The sequence below is a fragment of the Hibiscus syriacus genome, unplaced genomic scaffold (genome assembly GCF_006381635.1).
Source record: "Hibiscus syriacus cultivar Baekdansim isolate YM2019G1 unplaced genomic scaffold, ASM638163v2 tig00112428_pilon, whole genome shotgun sequence".
Taxonomy (NCBI): Eukaryota; Viridiplantae; Streptophyta; class Magnoliopsida; order Malvales; family Malvaceae; genus Hibiscus; species Hibiscus syriacus.
This window is the reverse complement of record NW_024063329.1, coordinates 477,245-486,293: the sequence shown is the minus strand read 5'-3', so window position 1 is coordinate 486,293 and position 9,049 is coordinate 477,245. Positions and strand designations below refer to the sequence as shown.

The 9,049-nt window shown below is 31.8% G+C and overlaps 1 pseudogene; it reads left to right on the top strand.

Moving 5' to 3' along the window:
• Window positions 1-316: 316 nt before the first annotated feature.
• On the top strand, window positions 317-1,182 carry LOC120179527 (annotated as a pseudogene).
• The last annotated feature ends 7,867 nt before the right edge of the window (window positions 1,183-9,049 follow it).

The window sequence follows — 9,049 nt, the reverse complement described above, 5'->3', positions numbered from 1 at the left end:
GGAGACCATTTTATAACTTTTAATAATAGAGAGACTTATTAAAACCGTATCCTATAATCCGAGACCATTTGTGTTTATCCTTTAGTAAATTTTGGGGCTAATTTTGATATTCTGCCAATTCATAAATCCAGACTTCCTCCCACGTCACCGATCTTGGTGATCTCATAATAAACTAATTCAGCAATTCCCAGCCGTGGGATCATAGCCCCTACCTTTCTTCTTCTCCCATCTTCATTTAAACCCTACAACCTCTCTCATCACTCTACCTTCACAACAACAGTCCCTCTCTTTTCCCTCGAAAAAGAAAGAGAAAAGAGCTTCGAATTTCAATGGCGGCTAATGAAACTCAAGGTCCTCCCCGGGATCAACAATCTTTACTCCCAGACTATCCTCAGGTATTTGAGGTTTACCCAGAAGTTTTTTTTGGGTCTTGTTCGTCGTTTTATGTTATCTTATTTTCCGTTTTCGGTTTGCTTTTTGCAGATGATTTTGGATGCCATAGACGCATTGAACGAGAAAGCCGGGTCGAATAAGTCAACAATAGCGAAGCACATCGAGTCGACTCACTCGGATCTCCCAGCGGCTCACGCCACTGTACTCTCCCACCACCTCACAAGATGAAAAACGGCGGTCAAATGTGATGGTAAAGAACAATTACATGAGGCCCGACCCCAATGCTCCACCCAAGCGTGGCCGTGGCCGTCCTCCTAAGCCAAAACTCCCCTTCCACCCGGCGCCGTCGTCTCTCCGCCTAGACCACGTGGTCGTCCTCCCAAAGACCCGTCTGCTTCGCCTAAGCCCAAGACCCCCGTCAGCACCGGACGGCCACGCGGACGCCCCCCGAAGATTGCTAAAGCAACACCGGCGATCGCCCCTCCACCACCTGGAGTTAAGCGAGGCCGCGGTCGACCGCCGAAGGTGTAACCCCACGGTGGCTTCTCAAGTAAAGCGCTGGAGCTTAAAGTAAAAGGCGAAGTTAGCATGACTTCATCTTTTAGTTCTCTTCTCCACTGATCGATTCTTTAGGCCTTTTCTTCTTCAATTTTAATTATTTTTTGGGTTTGAAATCAACGTGGGAACTGGGAAAAAAAGTATTGTTATCTATTGAAACAGGGTTTAGATTTGTAGCTTAACTCGTGATTTGCATGTAAATCAGTGATGTTGTATTTTTTGCCTGTATTTAGAGTTTGGAATTGTGTTTACATATTTTCGTAGAGGAATCTTTCTTTCTTTTAATTTAAATCAAATGGGGTGAAAGTGAAACTTTACATATAATCATTCTGTAATAAAATATTGTAGCGACTTTTCCTTTTGGGAGCACGCCTGTAATAAAAAAACCTAATTGTTATCCTTAACTAATATAAATAAATTATTTGAATAAATGATATAAAAAAATAAAATTTTAAGATTAAAATGGAATATAAATGTTGAAAACACGACATTAGACGTATTAAAATCGTTACGATCAACATTTAGTTCTTGTAATTTTTTTATTGAATGAATCATAAATCTTTTAACCTTAATCAATGATGTACCTAGACGGGGTGTAGGGAAGCAGTCGCCTCTATAATTATAAATTATTATATATTTTAAAAAAATTTAATATATTTTTTTATTAAAATTCTATTTTTATTCTTCTAAAATTTTATAAATTTATATTTATGTTTAACTTAAAATTTTGTGTTCGAGCCTTCATACCTCTTAGAGTGCGTTTGGTTCACGGAATGTAAGATTACCAGTGGGAATAAAAGATTACCAGTGGGAATAAAAGATTACCAGTGGGAATAAAAGATTACCAGGGAATAGCCTTCATACCTATTAGGGTGCGTTTGGTTCACGGAATGTAAGATTACCAGTGGGAATAAAGATTACCAGAGAATAGGATTACTGAGAATGTTATATTTTGTGTTTGGTTGGTTTAGCAGGAATGTAAGATTACCATGTTTGGTTAAATGAATAAAATATTATTAAAATGTATATTTGACCAAATTGTCCTTATTATATATTTGTTTTATTAACAAATTGGAAATTATTTATATATTTTCTTTTAAAAAAATAAATTCATAAAATTTATATAATTTTTTTTTCAAAATTAAAAATATAAAAAAGTTTAATGAAAGAGTAAAATTTTATTTTAACCCTTGAACTTCATATAAAATTTTAATTATAGATTTTATTTTATAAATCTAAAATAGTTTAAGAATAAATTTGTAATTTAACCTTCGTAGAATTTGATTATTCAATGACAGAATAAAGATATTTTTTAAAGAAAAAAAATTAAGGGCATTTTAGTCAAAAACATCGGTAATCCAACAATACCTAAGAAAATAGATGTAATGACATTCGAGACCAATTAAACAGGAGAATATAGATTTTATTCTAATAAAAATCTCATATTCTTCCAATCAAACTCACCCTTATTTTACTTCGTCTCCGGCTCTTGCAAACCCCATGAAATGAAATCCGCATTGAAAGCTCCCGATGCAGTCTTTAACGCCTCTGATCTGAAAATGATTGTACGGTTTGGATAACATCGTATCCGTATGAGGCAGTCAATGGTACTGTACGATCATGAATACTAGTACCTTAAAGTAGGGACGACTTAAAATCTTATGTTAATTTAAATTTATAAAATTTCAAACGAGGAATAAAATTTTAAGAAATAAAAATAAATTTTTAATAAAAAATATATAGAAAAAAATTTAAAATTATATTTTAGATTTTTAGGGACCATCCCAGCCTAGGTTCGTCTATGCTTTAAAGTTAATTTTTCTTAGGGATCTCTATAATAGGGTTGGATCGGTTTCCAGTACAATCGACTCAACCTAAAAATTACACATTCTCTACGTGAATAGAAGCTGATCCAAAAGTTATATACCCATTATCCGACCTGAACTTGACCTGTCCTTTTGAGATATAATTCGAACCATATCATACTGGAAATAATATTTTTATAAAAACTTGACTCGACCTAAAACAAAAAAAATATTATTTTTATTCAATAAAAATAAAAATTTATTTAAAAATAATAATATACAGAGGAGTCTTATTATTATACCTAAATATAAGATAAAATTATATTTCTTAAGTTGAATGAGATCATATATTTTTTATCTTAAATTCCAACCGACCTAACTCTAACAACAACAATAAAAATAAAAACAACAAAACCCTATTCTCATATGCAATAGGATAAAGAGGAGGTAGAATAGTAGGATGCCTCCAACGCCAATTTAAAAACAACTTCCATAGAATACCTCTAACAGTCCAACCGACCTAACTCTAACTTTATCTCTAAAAAAGCTCGAATGGGTCTGAATCAAACATAACTTTTAGACTACGACCAAATAAGGTTAAGTCAGGTTAGAATCCGTCGGCATCGTTCTAGGTCCATCCCTAACTATTACTCTAAATTCAATTCTCTCTATCTACGTGGCACTTTTCTATTTGTTTAGATAAATCTAAAAGCATTAAGGGAACCAACAAGACATTGACACGTGGAAAGAAAAATCTAAAGACCTTTTTTACTTCAAATCCATGGGATTTGAAAAGAAAGGAGAGGGAGAAATCCATAAATCCAGAGTTCAGAAGCCGGACCAATCCAAGTTCAGCTTCCACCCACGTCACTGATCCACGTCATATCATGTAATAAAGAACAGCCGTTGAATGTAAACCAGAAGCTTCTCATTTATGGCCGTTGGATCATAGTTTCAACTTTCAGTGGCTATGCTATTATGATAAAAATATTATTTAAAATCCCGAATAATCTTTCCACTTCCTTTATAAAAAATAAATAAATATTTAAAATTATAATAAAAGTTTACAATGATAACCACAGCATAAACATATGATTATGATTTTTTTTAAATTATGAAAAAAAACTAATCATTTAAGATCATACAAATATTATACAAAGAAAATATTGAAAATCTAACAAAAAAACACTTGAACAAAAGATAACTAAGAATATATTTGCTCACATCAACAAGGAAAACATAAAAAGAGATCAAACTACTGAAATATCACATATATATCACAAATTATAATCGAACGATATGAGAAAATGATCTATAAATACAAATTACTTATCTAAATCCAATATGACAGTTTAAAACATAAAATAACAACATGAAAACAAATAAATAATTTCTTGACCACTCAAAATGATATAAAATCTAACCCTAAAAATAAAAATATTTTATGTCTAAAAATCGAGAATGGTTCAAAAGATAAAATAATATCATAAGGACAACAAATTTATCATGAAAATAAAGTCACTAAAAACTAAAAAAGTTAAAGGAAAAACTAATATGTGATAAAGGGGGAAAAGAAAATTAAAGAAAATCAACTGTAGAAGACTAACATGAAAACAATTATCGTTGCCTACCAAGCAAAGTTAAAAGAAGCGTGAAGTACACAAATGGTCAGAGTTACCCTCTAACCAAACACTCCATATACGGTTTCCTATAACTATATCCATAAGGACTTACTTTAGGCCTATTGGGTGTAGGAGCTAATCTAATAGAGTATATTAGGGCCTATGGGCCTACCCAAGGGCCACCTTAGGTCCGTAAGAAATTACTAACTTGATCAAAGCTGAACCTTAGAACTTTAGGATCCTACCCAAATAAAACAGTTTTAGACAGTACCAATAATATCAGAAATCAGGAGATAGTTATACCTAGTATCAGAAACCAGAAATCAGAAACTAGTAATCAGAAATCATGTTTTTATTTCAAATAACAGAGTCAGACTTTTTGTAAATTAGAGAAAAATATCTTTGTGCTTCAGGAACACACTAGATGATCTAGATATTTTTCAGAGGTGCTTGGTAATTATCAGGAATAAAAAACATGAATTTACGTAAAATTGGTTGGATTTCAAGTATTGGGTCCTTATTAAAAGGGTTCGACTACTAACGAAGCTAATCAAACTTTTAGAAATTAAAGCTTCAGAACCATATAGGATTCGAGTGCATTTGAAAGGTATTCATGAACCTTCACATCAGAACAATTTCATATTCAGATATAACCAGAGTAATTTCATTATATAGGCCATCAGAGGCATTTTAATCAATTTTGCTACCATAAGAATTCCTAGTAAAATACAATGATAATTCGCAGTATGCCAAACTTATATCAAATTATCAGAATTTCAATATTCCTTAATACTAACAACATTAGTTGAACTGATTACCATCAAAATTACCATTTAACATATCTCGAGGGGACGGACATGTATGCCGATGATATTATTTATTTTTGCATTGTAATAGTATTCAAAATGTCTGACGACTTGGATGTGTTCCATAACCTTTAGGGGCAGTATAACATTTACGTTTATCGATGTTTCTTAAGTATATCCAGAGGCATTCACTTAATCTAAGTCGTAAGGGTATTTAGGTCATTTTAATTCTAGATGTTAATTTAGTCATTTCGCAGCTTGATGACATTTTGATAATTTTGTTCAATCCAAACATATGCTCTTTTTTTGGTAATTTGGCCATCGGATTATTATTCAGAAATCAGAATATTTGAATATGTAACTATCTCGAAGGCTATAAATCGTTTATCAGTCTTTTTCAATCAGATCTATGAATCTGTAGTTCTATCAAGACATTAATAAATTCTTAGGGCATTTCTACTATCAGGGGAGATCTAGGTCCCTTTTTCATCTCAAGGGTATTTCAGTCGTTTCATTCAATTATGACGTTTGTATTACTTCCAAGAAATTAGTCTACAAGTGTTTATTCAAGAATCAGAATTATAAATCTTTTGCTTTATCGGAGGTTTAAATCGAATATCGAAAGTTTTTTAAACAAAACAAGCATTTAAAAGGTGTCTCAGTAGTTTAAGTTGGGTCAAGTATGTCTTTTCAGAGTTATTTTTCACTTTCAGGGGTAATCTTGGTCTTTTTACAGCACAAGGGTATTTCACAATTTTACTCCATAAGGCTATTTTTTTGTAATTTCTTATCTAAGTATTCCCAACATTCAACCTTTAAAGAAATTAAACAGAATTTACGGATCATGAGGTCAATTTATTTACTAATTAATCACTATACTTGGAATTGTTTCTTATCGATCTTTCAATTTCTTATGAAATTCATGTGAGTCTTATACATTTTACTACCTTTACTTTGTATTCAGTTTGAGTTCAACAATAATTAAATACACCTAATTTCTTAATTATTTCAATTCATGCATTTACCAATAAGTTCCGAAAAACATACAAAAAATAGTAGAGTGTTCCTCGATTTTTGAGCTATATTTTTTGGCATTAAACCATTTGATCGCTCTCGATCTTGAATTCATCGTCCCATAATATCTTGGATACAAAGCAAAACGAATTACGTTGGAAACAAAACTTAATTGGGAAAACTATTAAAATCAGAAGATAAAACTTTGAAAAACAACTTATTAGGTTGAAATTTAGAAAAACAGAATTCATATTTGAACTAAAGAAGTCAAAAAACATAAAACATGGTTTCTTTGAAAAATTTAACTTTTTGGTCAAAGTCAACGATCAACCATGGTCAAAGTCAAAGTCAACTCAGGTTAGATCAACGATCATGTCAAAGTCAACAATCTGGTCAAGTCAACGGTCCAAGAAAGTTAACGCTTTGGTTTTGTCAGTTTGGTTGGTCCGACTGGTTCGGGTAGACCTGGTTCAGACCGGCTCGGTCTGACCATACCGATTCTAGAAGGATATGTGTTGAGGGAGTTGCCCCATGCGCGGTGGAGACGTGCGACGGTGACGAATGAGGTTTCAGGCGACCAATTTCTTTAAATTTATCATCTTACTGACATGCATCGTTTTCGCATCAAAATAATCCATTCTTCTCAAATAATAAATAAAGGAAATTAAACGTAGTGAGAGAGAAGTAAGGGTCAATCCCACAGGGACTACAAAAACTTCCTGATTTATACTTGTTTAATCTCTGAGCCAAGAAGTAAGTTGAAAAATGTTTAAGTAAAGGTGAGGATTTGCGAATAAAATGAAATGAAATAAAATAAAGAGATTATAAGGAAGATTATAAAGAAATATATTCAACATGGTAAAAGTCAGCCTTAGGCTCTTGCTTTGACTCAGTTTCATTTTATCATCGAAAAAGGTTTTTACTTCGAGATTCACGTCGGTTACTTATCTACAAGGATCAATCCTTGTGATTATGCTTTGTATATTGAATACACAAGTGGCACCTTTGATATCGATTTTGGAAATTGATATAATAAAAAACAATATTGTAGATAAAAAATGTTTAAGTTCATAAAAGATCAACTCGAATTATGTTGTTTCAATAATAATCGATTCCGATCTTAGTTTCCTCTTAGCAAACAATTTTACGAAGTGTGTTCCTAGGAAGTCGAATCCGCTTTCAATAAGTCGATCATTCCTCCTACATATTTAACATCATGACCAACATATTTGGTTTTTGAAATCGTTTTAATTTTGAAAATAAGTTCAGACAACTGAGAGAGATATTCGAAGTTGTTTAAGTGTTTTTAAATCCCTATGTTGGAATTGAGTCATCGCTTTAACCCTCAACTTAAAAGAAAATTAGCTAAGCATGACATAAGTCATACTTAACATTTTAAAAATAAAATCAAATAAACAAATTAGAAACTAAAAGAGAACTTTTATAAAAGAAAAGAAGGGTTTTGATCACAATGATCTCAAAGACAAGTGAAGTACCCCCTAGGCTCACCCTAAAATGGGTATTTATAGCATTCTAAAAATCCTAAAATTAAGCTGAAAATACAAATGATAATTGTTTTAATTTAAATCTTAAAAATAAAAAGATAATTCCTAAAAACTTGAATTTTGAAATGCTCAAGTCATCCGTCCTCCTTCTAGAATTGCTGACTAGACCTTCTAGAAGCTACTGACGAACTGCTACACCAGTCATTTCATGCACATGTTCATGCCCACTGTTTCTGCCTTGATTCCAAAATAAAAAGTGCAATTTTTAGACATTTTAAGCACATTTTCTAGAAATAATTGCCATACACAAAAATCATGTAAAAATGTCCAAATCAACAATAATAATGAACAATTAAGGAGTATTTAAACACAAAATATAATACAAAATAAACACTAATCATTTACTAAAATCGACCAAAAATAAATCAAATATTCAACCAAAAGTCGATGAAATAATCGAAAAAGTGGTTAGGGTTTTTACCAACGGGGACGACGGCGAAAACAATGACTGTGGAATTACCCATTGGTTGGGTTTTGATCGGAACAGGAAGAGGAGTCCGATGATGATAGTCGTGTGGCTCACGACGGTCGGGATCGGCCGGAAACACGTTAAACAGCAGCGGCGATAGGGTGTTTCTTGAAACTTATTTCCTGTTCGAAATTGTAAGGGAAATTGAGGGCCGATTAGTTCAAGGATTTTAAAAATCCAATAAAAGATGATTTCTCATATTTTTATTATTATTTTGTTACACTACAGTAACTAGTTTAGATTGTAGGGACATGGTTCTTTGTGCTTCTAGACGTGGATTCAAAACCCAATAGCTTCAAATTCTTCTTTTCTCATCTTTTATGATTTGTAAAAGGTAAATTCCTATTCAATTCCTTGAACTAACATAAAGCTCACAAAAAGGATCCTAATTTTCAAATTATTGCAATTTAATCTCTCAAAAAAGATAATTGAAATTACTAAAATTATTCCAAGAATTTTGGGTTGTGACATATAAGGTGACCATTTTATAACCTTTAATATTTGAGGGACTTAACAAAGCATCACCCTATAATAGAAGGATTATTTTGTAACTTTTAATAGTTAATGACTTAATAAAATAACGTCCTATAGTCGAAGATAATTTGTATTCTATATATATAAAAAAAACCAAGTGACTAATAGTGTACTTGGCCTTCTGTTTTTATAATCCATTTATTATTTTAGCAAAGTTTCTTATTTGGCGTTTGTTTTATTTAAAAGGGCAAATACAAATAATATATATGGTTTAATTGTAAAAATAAATGTCCAATTTATACTCAATTAATTTTTAGTGGTGAAAGAATTTTTCGTTAAAAAC